Genomic DNA, 13,751 nt, shown 5'->3' on the forward strand with positions numbered 1-13,751 from the left:
TGATATTCCGACAACTTCGGGTTTCGAAAACGGGTTCATAAGATTTGGCGGGCCACTTAAAACACGATATTGGGCTTGTGGGCCTTGAGCCCAAACCCAAAGTTCACTACCCAAAACCCTAGGTATATAAGTGTAGTAATACACTTATGCTCTCATTTTGTTGAAAACTCACCAAACACGCACACAATGAGCAGTCTGTGCACTTCATCTCCTCTAGTGAGAAACCCTAATCCTCTCATTTACAACATCAGCCGCTCATTGCCTCCTTCCCTCTCTAATCCTTCTTCTCCTCTGCAAATATTAGTCATACACACACAAATAAAACCCAAATCCTTTACAAAAACAACCAGTCGCATACCAGAACCCCACCTCTGCTCTCATCAGTCCGGTCGCCGGAGGAGGGGCACCGGTTGCAGTTCCGGCGCCGGTTTGCCTGGTCAGACCGAGCACACATCACCCCGCTCCACTTCATCTACGCACCCCTCCCCCCTTTTCGATTGGCAAAACGGAGCACCACCACCACCGTCCGGTGGTGGTGCGGCGGCTACGAGCAGAAGAGAGAGATGAGATAGAGAGAGAGAGAGAGACCGAGGAGATAGAGAGAGAAAGACCGAGAGAGAACGAGGAGAGAAGCTAGAGAGTCACGGCGGCGGATGTCACCAGCGTCGGTTGGATTTGAGCCGACAGCCACGTTTTGTTCGGTAAATCCTTCAGTTTTCACTTATTTTCCCTCTTAGTCTTCTTATTTTTTTTTCGAAATCGATGCTCTCCATCAAAGTTATGGCTTGTATCAGGGACAAAACAACGACAAATGAGGTGGTTTCGAGTCTCGGGTTCAGTATGTCAGATTTGAATCAAGTGAGATGATGGCTCGGGTTAGATTCGGCCAATGGTTCGATTCAGGTCAAATGGGTTGGACGGTCTCAGCTTTGGTTCCGGTTGACTCGGTCAAACTCGGGTCAACAACTCAACTCAGTCAACGGCAGTCAACGCCCGGTCGACAACAGTCAACGGTATTGTTCAGGTTCAGATTTTGGTTCGGGTTCGGGTGTGGTGCAACTCGGTCAGATTCAAGTGCGGGTTTCAGGTCAACAAGTCAACGTTGGTCAAACTGGTCAAAGATAGACAGCTGTCGGGTCAAACTCAGTCGACGCAAGACCCGGTAAAGTTTAACAACGCGTTGAACTTTTATACATATACGTTAGTTTAGATAGTTTACGCGAACCGAGCTCGACCCAATTAAACAACGTTTATACACTCGTGATTATTTACGTTTTGGTGCTTGACAAATAGTATATATATATACATATATATTTTGGTTTGTTGACAATTGTTGAATCTTGACATAATAACGACAACTTATGTCGTCGGGGTTATTCCCAAAAACAGAGGAAACTCTGCCCAATTTTCGTTAAAAACCCGAATTACAAACCGTTATTATATCTTAAAAACGACACCAATGGAAACTCTAGTTTTCTTATAAAAATAAATATAGAAGTATATTTATTTTAGCGGCGTTATATAACATATAAGACGGATTACTAACAAACATAATCGTTTATATTTACTCTAAGCGTGGTTACTCGTATATTTTTTTTATAAAATAAATATAATTGTTTATATTTATTTCAGATGCCGTTTATATTTATTAATATAATTGTTTTATATTTATTTCAAACGACGTTACTTCGTGTAGATTATAAAATCAATTTAATCGCTTACATTTATTTTAAATGTCGACATTAAACTTTCTTACGAACTAAATATAGTTTTTATATTTAGTTCAAACGACTGAATTTGGAATTTATATTTTAAACTCACGACTTAGAATATATGTGTGTATATATATATATACACACACTTTTATTTCCATCTTATGAAAACTACAACGACATGAACCGCTATTCACCTACGCTTTCTATTCGCGACGACTAACATGACTTCGTAAGTATATTTATATTTATACATATAAATATATATTCTAAAACACTCGAAAACTAAGTTGTTTTCGAAAATTAGTTTCATCCCGATTATAAACGGGATCAACTAACCATAGAATGGTTATTCTAAGTCAAGATAACAACACCTTCGTAGAGTCGTGTTATTAACGACTCGGTAGAGCTCGGACACGTAGTTTAGCTACGTTTAAACTAGAAACTGATAAGTTATTCCCTGTTAGGAATACTATAGATGCACGCTAGCCACTTCACGAACCACGTTAAGCTAGCTTCGCACAGGAATGTCAAGGTGAGTTCATAACCCCCACTTTTTACTGTTTTACATTTTTATAAATGTTTTCGGGGGTGGAAAGACATGCAAGTTTTGCAAAAGTAAACAACTTTTCGTTGAACGAAAACTCATATTTCTAAACCATATTGCGAATGGATTTCAAGGAACTCAAATGGTTTACGAATGGTTTATACTAAACATACCGGTTTTACAAAACACACGCGTATTTACGAAACGTGCATGATTTTCTAATGGGTACGGGCGACACAGTCGAGGTGATTCGACACAGTCGAGGTTATTCGACACAGTCGAGGGGATTCGACACAGTCGAGGTTATTCGACACAGTCGAGGTCATTCACACAGTCGAGGTGATTCGACACAGTCGAGGTGATTCACACAGTCGAGGTGATTCGACACAGTCGAGGTGATTCGACACTAAAAATCGTCTACACAGGTTGAGTACTTCCTATGTCGTCGCATACGTTAATGTCCTCGCGAAACATTAACGATCAACCTGTTCATAGATGCTTTACATACCCATTTACAACACTAAAAATTTCCTATATTCATAAGATTCATTTGATGGAAACTCACAAATACCTAGATTTACAATCTTTGGTAACGTTTTTCAAATTATACCTAAGTAAGAGGACGCGCTGATCCTGCTTACAAAGGTTAGTTTGGGCTTGGCCCATTCTCTCTCCTGCAATGCACAAACACTCTCGTAGGCTAGACTCACAGTTCTCATATATCATGCCAAGAAAATGATTTTACTATATTTTCTCAACAATTTTAAAACCGGTTATCAAAAAGATTTATTTTAAATCTTTTCAAAACAAACTATGAACTCGCTCAACTTTATGTTGACTTTTTCGCATGTTCTTTCTCAGGTTGCATTTTCAAAACTATGCAACGGTTGGAATAGGAGAACCCATGGGAATTCGAGTACTTAGCAGGCGTTCAATTTCTAGAAGTCTTAGCTAATTGCTTCCGCTGTGCAATGAAGATACCGGTCCAGTCACGCCATGCTCTGATATTTCGGGGTGTGACAGATTGGTATCAGAGCTATAGGTTTCAGCGAATTAGGTTTCTGTAGAGATACCTAGGCTTTAACCTCACTCTTCTCTGGGGACTTAGATATCAAGAACTGAACACGTACAAAACGCCTAAGACTCGAATATGGGGTTCCAACCGTTGCCGAAACATGATTCAAAAGTTTTGGTTTTAAACATACACAAGTGTTGCGTTGATACACGGTACACGAGACGATTACACATAGAAAACAAAAACCTTGAGGGTTTTGATAACACGCATATAGGACCTTTGGGAAAACTCTTGATAAGAAACTTATGTCGAAATTCATTAAAGGTCCTGACGTAGGAACTGCGATTATTAACTCGCGCAACCGCCATTATATTATGTCGTCTATGCTATCCTAATTACACGAGCAGGTAACCTACGCGAAACGAAACGTTAGTGCATAGGAATACTTGTAACTCAAATTATACATCAACGGATGTCGGAGCACATCATATTCTACGCAGAACGAAATGCTAGTGAACAGGTATACATGAAACTTAAACTATACGTCAGTGGACGTCGAAGTACATCACACACGATTTTCGAGGCAAGGCCTTTGGAAAACACGATTGGGCACAGCAACAACGATGCTAATCCCGTTAGCGGGAGAACTAGTGATCGAAACGCGACAAATTGCCAAGTGATCCTGCAAGCAACACGAATCATGCTGAGGTACGTTGAAACAAGATTTCGTAACGATCGATACTAGTCTAAAGAGACTCGCAACTATTAGCGCTGCAAAAGAAGTCACATGTCTTCGCATTCCCCCTACTTCATTCATGGCGATTATGCTACGTACAACATTCTATGGTAATGTCACATAACAACCAATCATCACGTGAACTTCCAGGTAAAGTCCTTAAATTTCTTTTGTTGAAATTTCGACTTCTTGCATATAGTGAGTAGATTTTTGCATTTCTACTCCCCCCCCTAATGATCGTTGCACCACAAAAATTTTCTTTCATGATAGCGAACACTCATTTGCTTATTTCTTGACAAATTCGTACGCTACCCATGAATTGTTTGTTACGCATGTGGTTTCACTCGAAATTGTTGCTTTATCAACGTTCAATATTGTTTCGCTATGTCGATTATTGCATTGTGATTTGGATGATTGCATTGTTGCAAAGCGTTGACTTCTTGATATCGAGTCAACGAAACTTGTTGAAACTCCTTTCCTTTTCAAGCTACATACATGGTTTTTCGTTGTAACCATGTCAAAATTCCGTATCGATATATGCATTCATTGTCGGAATGTAACTAAACCAAGTTCAATTGTTTGAACTTGCTCATGATATATATTCAATTCAAGGTCTAATATGATGGATTGAAGTCATCATATTCAACATAATCCCAACAAGCACTTCATTTGTTTTGAACCTTAACATGCTTGTTTGGTTTTCGACTTCATTGAATCTTTTCTTTGACCACGATCACCTTGTGGTGGCGTTTTCACAAGTCTGAAGCTTGCGCTAATCTCGTTGCTCACATCATGTACGGATTTAGTTCTTTATTTATTGGTTTATTGATATTAAATCCGCTTTGTTGATTTATCATATTAGAGCAATCTTAACACAATCGTGTGTTAAGATAATGGTACACAAATTTATGTCCTATTTCGGTGTACCTCTTAACGGTTCTTTCTGCATCGGTCAAACATTTCGTGATATTTATTGCTCTTCATTTTCGATCGAAAAACATTATTTGTTGTTTCATTATCGTTTGAAAATCCTATGAGATTTGTTTGAAACAAATATTCACATTTACTTCGTTGAGCCCTTTCATCTGATTTCATACACGGTGATACTTGTTCGGTCACCGCTATTATTGAATTGTTTCATTCAATACGACACCTTGTGGTGTCGGTAATCATGATCGAGCGTTTCATGCAAAACACGGTGATGCTTGTTCGGTCACCGCTATTATCGAATTATTTCATTCACTACGACACCTTGTGGTGTTGGTATAAACTTGTAGCTTTGGCTAATCATAATCGAGCGTTTCACGCAAAACACAGGTGATACTTGTTCGATCACCGCTATTATTGAATTGTTTCATTCACTACGACACCTTGTGGCGTCGGTAAAAACTTGAAGCTTGTGCTAATCACGATCAGCCGTCTCATGCGAAATTGTATATGTTTTTCGTTTGACACGTCATTTAATAGTCTTAATGCAACTATGTATTAGGACGATGATACACCAGGTTCGTTTGTATTTCATTTCGGTGTATCCTTGCAACTCAACAATGTCAGCACCATGATTTTATCTTGTTCATTTATTGGTTCGATAGTTGACAAATCATTTTTATGATTCTATTTATTTGAGCTTGTTGAATTCGAGTTTTAATCATACAACAACCAACGCAAGCATCCGTTGGTAGTAAATTCTATTGTTTCAAAAAGTGATTGCATATTGTGAACGTTAATTTGGAATTCTATTGGTCGAAATTTCTCTTTTGTTGAAACCCGTAAACGTACTCACTTTGGTGATAGTATCACAACGCTTCGTTCATTTGACATCGATTTCTAGAACAAACTCAGTTAAACCGTTGGGTTCCTATTGATGCGAAATGTTATTGCAATCACGTAATTTGAACAAGTTTTGGTTCGATTACACGGTCATTCACTTTGGAGTTACTCGGACTTACCTAGGAATGACACAACTCTGAAGAGACAACATAGTCTAAATTTCGAGGACGAAATTTCTGCAACAGGGGGAGAATGTGACAACCGGTAATTAATGGCCTCTAATTACGTGATTAACAAATGATTAAAGCGATAATAAACAGTTTTTACGACGCAAATTAACTTAATTAGGCCGTTGGAGTGTCTTGGAACGCCTAATCGACTTTATAGCGCGTGTATGACAATCTGCGGAGAAATCGTTGGATATTAAACGAAAACGAATAGAAACCAAACAAAATACATAAAACGCCGACAAATATGATATTTTTATGAAATATTTAACCTATTAATTAAATTTTAAGAAACACGGTCGAAACCAGATTAAAAACGAAGAGCAACGCCATTTTACGCGATTTATACCGTGATCGACGAACAAACGCGCATACATCGACTATCGACCATAAAATTTCGCGTTTAACACTAAAATTTTATTCTATGATATTCCGACAACTTCGGGTTTCGAAAACGGGTTCATAAGATTTGGCGGGCCACTTAAAACACGATATTGGGCTTGTGGGCCTTGAGCCCAGGCCCAAAGTTCACTACCCAAAACCCTAGGTATATAAGTGTAGTAATACACTTATGCTCTCATTTTGTTGAAAACTCACCAAACACGCACACAATGAGCAGTCTGTGCACTTCATCTCCTCTAGTGAGAAACCCTAATCCTCTCATTTACAACATCAGCCGCTCATTGCCTCCTTCCCTCTCTAATCCTTCTTCTCCTCTGCAAATATTAGTCATACACACACAAATAAAACCCAAATCCTTTACAAAAACAACCAGTCGCATACCAGAACCCCACCTCTGCTCTCATCAGTCCGGTCGCCGGAGGAGGGGCACCGGTTGCAGTTCCGGCGCCGGTTTGCCTGGTCAGACCGAGCACACATCACCCCGCTCCACTTCATCTACGCACCCCTCCCCCCTTTTCGATTGGCAAAACGGAGCACCACCACCACCGTCCGGTGGTGGTGCGGCGGCTACGAGCAGAAGAGAGAGATGAGATAGAGAGAGAGAGAGAGACCGAGGAGATAGAGAGAGAAAGACCGAGAGAGAACGAGGAGAGAAGCTAGAGAGTCACGGCGGCGGATGTCACCAGCGTCGGTTGGATTTGAGCCGACAGCCACGTTTTGTTCGGTAAATCCTTCAGTTTTCACTTATTTTCCCTCTTAGTCTTCTTATTTTTTTTTCGAAATCGATGCTCTCCATCAAAGTTATGGCTTGTATCAGGGACAAAACAACGACAAATGAGGTGGTTTCGAGTCTCGGGTTCAGTATGTCAGATTTGAATCAAGTGAGATGATGGCTCGGGTTAGATTCGGCCAATGGTTCGATTCAGGTCAAATGGGTTGGACGGTCTCAGCTTTGGTTCCGGTTGACTCGGTCAAACTCGGGTCAACAACTCAACTCAGTCAACGGCAGTCAACGCCCGGTCGACAACAGTCAACGGTATTGTTCAGGTTCAGATTTTGGTTCGGGTTCGGGTGTGGTGCAACTCGGTCAGATTCAAGTGCGGGTTTCAGGTCAACAAGTCAACGTTGGTCAAACTGGTCAAAGATAGACAGCTGTCGGGTCAAACTCAGTCGACGCAAGACCCGGTAAAGTTTAACAACGCGTTGAACTTTTATACATATACGTTAGTTTAGATAGTTTACGCGAACCGAGCTCGACCCAATTAAACAACGTTTATACACTCGTGATTATTTACGTTTTGGTGCTTGACAAATAGTATATATATATACATATATATTTTGGTTTGTTGACAATTGTTGAATCTTGACATAATAACGACAACTTATGTCGTCGGGGTTATTCCCAAAAACAGAGGAAACTCTGCCCAATTTTCGTTAAAAACCCGAATTACAAACCGTTATTATATCTTAAAAACGACACCAATGGAAACTCTAGTTTTCTTATAAAAATAAATATAGAAGTATATTTATTTTAGCGGCGTTATATAACATATAAGACGGATTACTAACAAACATAATCGTTTATATTTACTCTAAGCGTGGTTACTCGTATATTTTTTTTATAAAATAAATATAATTGTTTATATTTATTTCAGATGCCGTTTATATTTATTAATATAATTGTTTTATATTTATTTCAAACGACGTTACTTCGTGTAGATTATAAAATCAATTTAATCGCTTACATTTATTTTAAATGTCGACATTAAACTTTCTTACGAACTAAATATAGTTTTTATATTTAGTTCAAACGACTGAATTTGGAATTTATATTTTAAACTCACGACTTAGAATATATGTGTGTATATATATATATACACACACTTTTATTTCCATCTTATGAAAACTACAACGACATGAACCGCTATTCACCTACGCTTTCTATTCGCGACGACTAACATGACTTCGTAAGTATATTTATATTTATACATATAAATATATATTCTAAAACACTCGAAAACTAAGTTGTTTTCGAAAATTAGTTTCATCCCGATTATAAACGGGATCAACTAACCATAGAATGGTTATTCTAAGTCAAGATAACAACACCTTCGTAGAGTCGTGTTATTAACGATTCGGTAGAGCTCGGACACGTAGTTTAGCTACGTTTAAACTAGAAACTGATAAGTTATTCCCTGTTAGGAATACTATAGATGCACGCTAGCCACTTCACGAACCACGTTAAGCTAGCTTCGCACAGGAATGTCAAGGTGAGTTCATAACCCCCACTTTTTACTGTTTTACATTTTTATAAATGTTTTCGGGGGTGGAAAGACATGCAAGTTTTGCAAAAGTAAACAACTTTTCGTTGAACGAAAACTCATATTTCTAAACCATATTGCGAATGGATTTCAAGGAACTCAAATGGTTTACGAATGGTTTATACTAAACATACCGGTTTTACAAAACACACGCGTATTTACGAAACGTGCATGATTTTCTAATGGGTACGGGCGACACAGTCGAGGTGATTCGACACAGTCGAGGTTATTCGACACAGTCGAGGGGATTCGACACAGTCGAGGTTATTCGACACAGTCGAGGTCATTCACACAGTCGAGGTGATTCGACACAGTCGAGGTGATTCACACAGTCGAGGTGATTCGACACAGTCGAGGTGATTCGACACTAAAAATCGTCTACACAGGTTGAGTACTTCCTATGTCGTCGCATACGTTAATGTCCTCGCGAAACATTAACGATCAACCTGTTCATAGATGCTTTACATACCCATTTACAACACTAAAAATTTCCTATATTCATAAGATTCATTTGATGGAAACTCACAAATACCTAGATTTACAATCTTTGGTAACGTTTTTCAAATTATACCTAAGTAAGAGGACGCGCTGATCCTGCTTACAAAGGTTAGTTTGGGCTTGGCCCATTCTCTCTCCTGCAATGCACAAACACTCTCGTAGGCTAGACTCACAGTTCTCATATATCATGCCAAGAAAATGATTTTACTATATTTTCTCAACAATTTTAAAACCGGTTATCAAAAAGATTTATTTTAAATCTTTTCAAAACAAACTATGAACTCGCTCAACTTTATGTTGACTTTTTCGCATGTTCTTTCTCAGGTTGCATTTTCAAAACTATGCAACGGTTGGAATAGGAGAACCCATGGGAATTCGAGTACTTAGCAGGCGTTCAATTTCTAGAAGTCTTAGCTAATTGCTTCCGCTGTGCAATGAAGATACCGGTCCAGTCACGCCATGCTCTGATATTTCGGGGTGTGACAATAAGTGTACCAGAAATCAGCTTTTTATTATTGAGGTGGACGATGATGAGGACAGAGAGGATGTCACGCCGACTACTGAAGAACAAGAATCAGATCCTCAGATTTCAATACACGCGTTAACCGGGTTACCTTCTTACTCGACAATGAGGGTTATGGGATCAATGGGGACACGACAACTCCATATCCTCATAGATTCGGGTTCGACACATAATTTTATTGACAGCAGGTTGGCTAAAAGACTTCAATGTCCAGTAAAGGACATCCCACCGATTAAGGTAGGTGTGGCCGATGGCAAACAACTTCACTGTACTCAGGTTTGTCCCGAGTTTCAGTGGACGATGGAAGGAAGATGGTACACGACCGAGGTACTCCTTATCAATTTAGAAAATTATGACATGATTCTGGGAGTTCAGTGGTTATTTCCCCTAGAGGATATTTTGTGGAATTTTCAAAAGATGACCATGAAATTCAAGATAGATGGGGTGTCTTGTGAGCTTAAGGGGATTGAGAATAACAAGTTCTTGGTGTGTTCTGGGGAAAAAATGGGGTCCATAATACATAAACAATCTAAGGCAAATTCTTCACAGTTGTTTAGTTTACAACTTACACAACCTCATGTACCTTGTTTTGAATCTAAGATAGTACCAGGGAAGGATGAGTTCATATGGCAGTCCCTTTTAACTGAGTTTAGTGATGTGTTCCAAACCCCCATTAGTTTACCGCCAGAGCGCAAGTTTGACCACCGTATAGTTTTGAAGGAAGGTACAACGCCGATCAGTCAACGTCCGTACCGGTACCCAACGGTACAAAAGGATGTCATCGAGAAAACAACCCGCGAACTTTTGGAAGCGGGTATCATACGCAATAGCCAAAGTGACTTTGCTGCACCGGTTGTCTTGGTTAAAAAGAAGGATGGCCAGTGGAGGATGTGTATGGATTACCGGAGGTTAAATGAAGCAACGGTAAAAAATAAATTTCCGATTCCCCTGATTGAAGAGTTATTGGATGAGCTCGGGGGTGCAGCGGTGTTCTCTAAACTCGACTTGCGCTCGGGTTATCATCAGGTACGCATGTGTTCGGAGGACGTCCACAAAACTGTAGATCCCAAAACGTATCCGGATCACAGTGGTTGGTTGTTTTAGTCCAAAACACCTATTGATTAAGTGTTTGAACTATGAATAGTCAAGAAATGTCAAGAATGAAGATGAAGGTGAAGCTAATGGATTGATGAATACAACTAGTGTTGTATTGAATCCAAACAGAAAGATATAACAATACACAACCTTGGAAATCAGATTAAAGCTCAACAAGAATGTAAACAACACTTCTATTGCACCAAGAGCCAAAAGCTTGAGAATGTTACAATGCTTGGGGTATTTATACTAGTGTCCTGACTAACCAGCAAATTTATAAATTTGCTGGTATCTTAACTACACTAGGTCAGGAATATAACTTCTAGATAATTACAAAAACAACCCCTAAACATTCAAAATGCATACAAACTATAATTAAACTGATCCAGCACAAGTACCAACGATCTCATATGCTCTAACAATATCCCCCCTAGATCGTTGCGTGCTTGTCTTCTCATTCTTCTGCGGTAGTCTTTGGATCTTCAGTAGTAACCGCTGGATCTTCTGTTGTAACCACTGGATCTTCTGTAGTTTGTTTCTCTGGCTCGGTGGGATTTTCTTCCACAATAATCGTTTCTGTTGGTGCGACAACCTCCGTTGATGCTACTGGAGGTTCTTGGTTAATGACAGCTTCACTTGATTTTGGATCCTCCTTGGTGGCCTCATATGTGGATGAGGCCGGAGGTGTTGGTGTGACTTGAGATTCAGTGGTGGTTGGATTTGCAGTTGAGGCGGAACTTCCTTCCATGGTTTTCTCATGTTTCTTTTTCCTTCGACCTTCTTTCTTTTTCTGCTCTTTTTCTTTTCGCTTCTGTATTTTGTCTACCATGTCGAGCATCTCCCTCTTTAGACTCCAGGCACGTTCCACTGCACGCTGAAACAGTGCTGCCTCTTCAAGATTTGCGTTTCCAGCTCCGACATTGATACGCCTAGCGTTTAGCATGGTGAGATCAGAGAGTCCGAATTGAAATACATCCATAGGATCCAGTATTCGAATATCAACATTGTCGTTCGATCTTATCACAGCTTCACCGGTCTGACTGTCGTAGAACCATTTCTTGAAATCCTTAAGTGCCACAGGGATTTCTTCCGGAAGCTTGACTCTGGTGACTACTTTAGCAGGGTTAACAACCCACGTCACCTTTCCCTTGCCTGTTACTGGATCAAACGTTGTTTTGGACACTCGGCGTCTTGGGCGCTGTGGAGCATGATTCGGGAAGTTCTTGTCGCATTCGCTTGTAATTAAACGTTCAAAGTCTCTTCCGATGCCCCTGTCACCATGATTGAGCAAGTTTAGACGCCCAAGCTCTCTTAAATCCCACCTTGGGAGTGAGAAGAGATCAAACCCAGTTGCGAAATATTGTATCACACCACCCCGTCTCTTTACAACGAACATGCCCCTGAGGTTGTCATACATCCAGCTTATTATTTTCTCAGTCTCTTCAGATTTAACAACCTTTATCACTTGATGCAGAACAGGGAGCTTTTCTCGTTCTTTTCTGAACCACTCAGGATGTTCAGGAGCGAAAGTCTTGCCATCTTCTTGCTCATATAAAACCTCGTCTTCTAGCCCCCATTCAACGAAGGTTGGTGGCATAATTTCTCGATCTACTTCCTCTTCGTCGCTTTCGTTTCCCTCTAATGCCTTGTCAACCGATTCCAATCTCCTTTTCTTCGCTTCGGCTTCTTTTTCTTTTCGAGCCGTTTCTTCTTGAATGAAAGCTTCAAAATCGAAGATTTCATCAAATGTAAACATCGGCTCAATGTTTGCCTTTTCACATATTCCCCTCATCATTCGGTAGAGCTTCTCTAAACTGGATTGTTGAAATCTGACAAACTTGGCTTGCTTGGCCATGTATTCTTTCATTTCCTTGTTTTTCTTTCTTTGATCCTTGAGTTTCTCTCTTAGGATGTTTGTATCATTGACTTGATTTTTCAACAAGCAAATTTCTTTCGCCACAGAAGGCCCGGTGTCTTTTATGAGCCTATCATACAGATCTTGAAATGGACGTAGTCTTTGAGGAACAACGGGTGGTTTTGAGATTCTGGTAGGTTTGACTGGGGAAACCCTTGAAGTACCTTCGCGTGCTTGTGCCTCGTCAGGATCAACAAGAATTTGATCAACGAAGTCATTCAGGTCTTGAACTTCTTCAGGAACTACTTCGGGCATCTCCGAAGAAGATATTTCTTTACGTTTCAGGCTCTTTTCTCGTTTCTCTTTCTCCTGTATTACATGCATGGCTTTTAGATCTTGAATATTTTTGCGTTGCTCTTCAGTTTGAGCCGCCCTGATTGCAGAACTCATTAAACGTTCAGAACCTCCTGTTGTCTTTTTCTTCTTAGGAGGTTCTTCACCTGCAGGTTGCTTGCCCTTTCGTTTTTCTTTGCTACTTCCTTCTTTGGCGGCTGCTTCGGCCTGTGCTTGTGCTGCTCTCTGTTGTTTAGCTTTGACCCCTTCTTTGTACTTCTGATATGCAGCTTTCACGATGGGTAGTCTTTCAGCTCTGTACATCCAATCGTGCAACAAAACCCATTCGTTGGTTTTGATTTCAGTATATTGTCTACTTGTGGGCACGTGGAATTTGTAGGTATTTCCATCGTTTGGAAGGTCTTTTTCTTGATCATTAATGAGCATCTGAATGAATCTCGGGTACATTGCCCAAGTCGCTCCATTTGCATTCTCTCTCATATAATTGAAAATTAATCCAGAGAGATTGAATTTTTGATTTGTGCACAGGCTTAGCATAGCTGCAGACCATTCCAAATTTAAGCCATCAAACCCGCCTTTTCGATGCGCTAGACTTGTCGAAATTACGTAAACAATAAACCTCCAATCCTGAGTTAGACCGCCCCTTTTAATCTCCTTCTTATTTCTGAAATCTCCTGCGTATCCCATTCCTTTGAA

The sequence above is a fragment of the Helianthus annuus genome, chromosome 12 (genome assembly GCF_002127325.2).
Source record: "Helianthus annuus cultivar XRQ/B chromosome 12, HanXRQr2.0-SUNRISE, whole genome shotgun sequence".
Classification (NCBI taxonomy): Eukaryota; Viridiplantae; Streptophyta; class Magnoliopsida; order Asterales; family Asteraceae; genus Helianthus; species Helianthus annuus.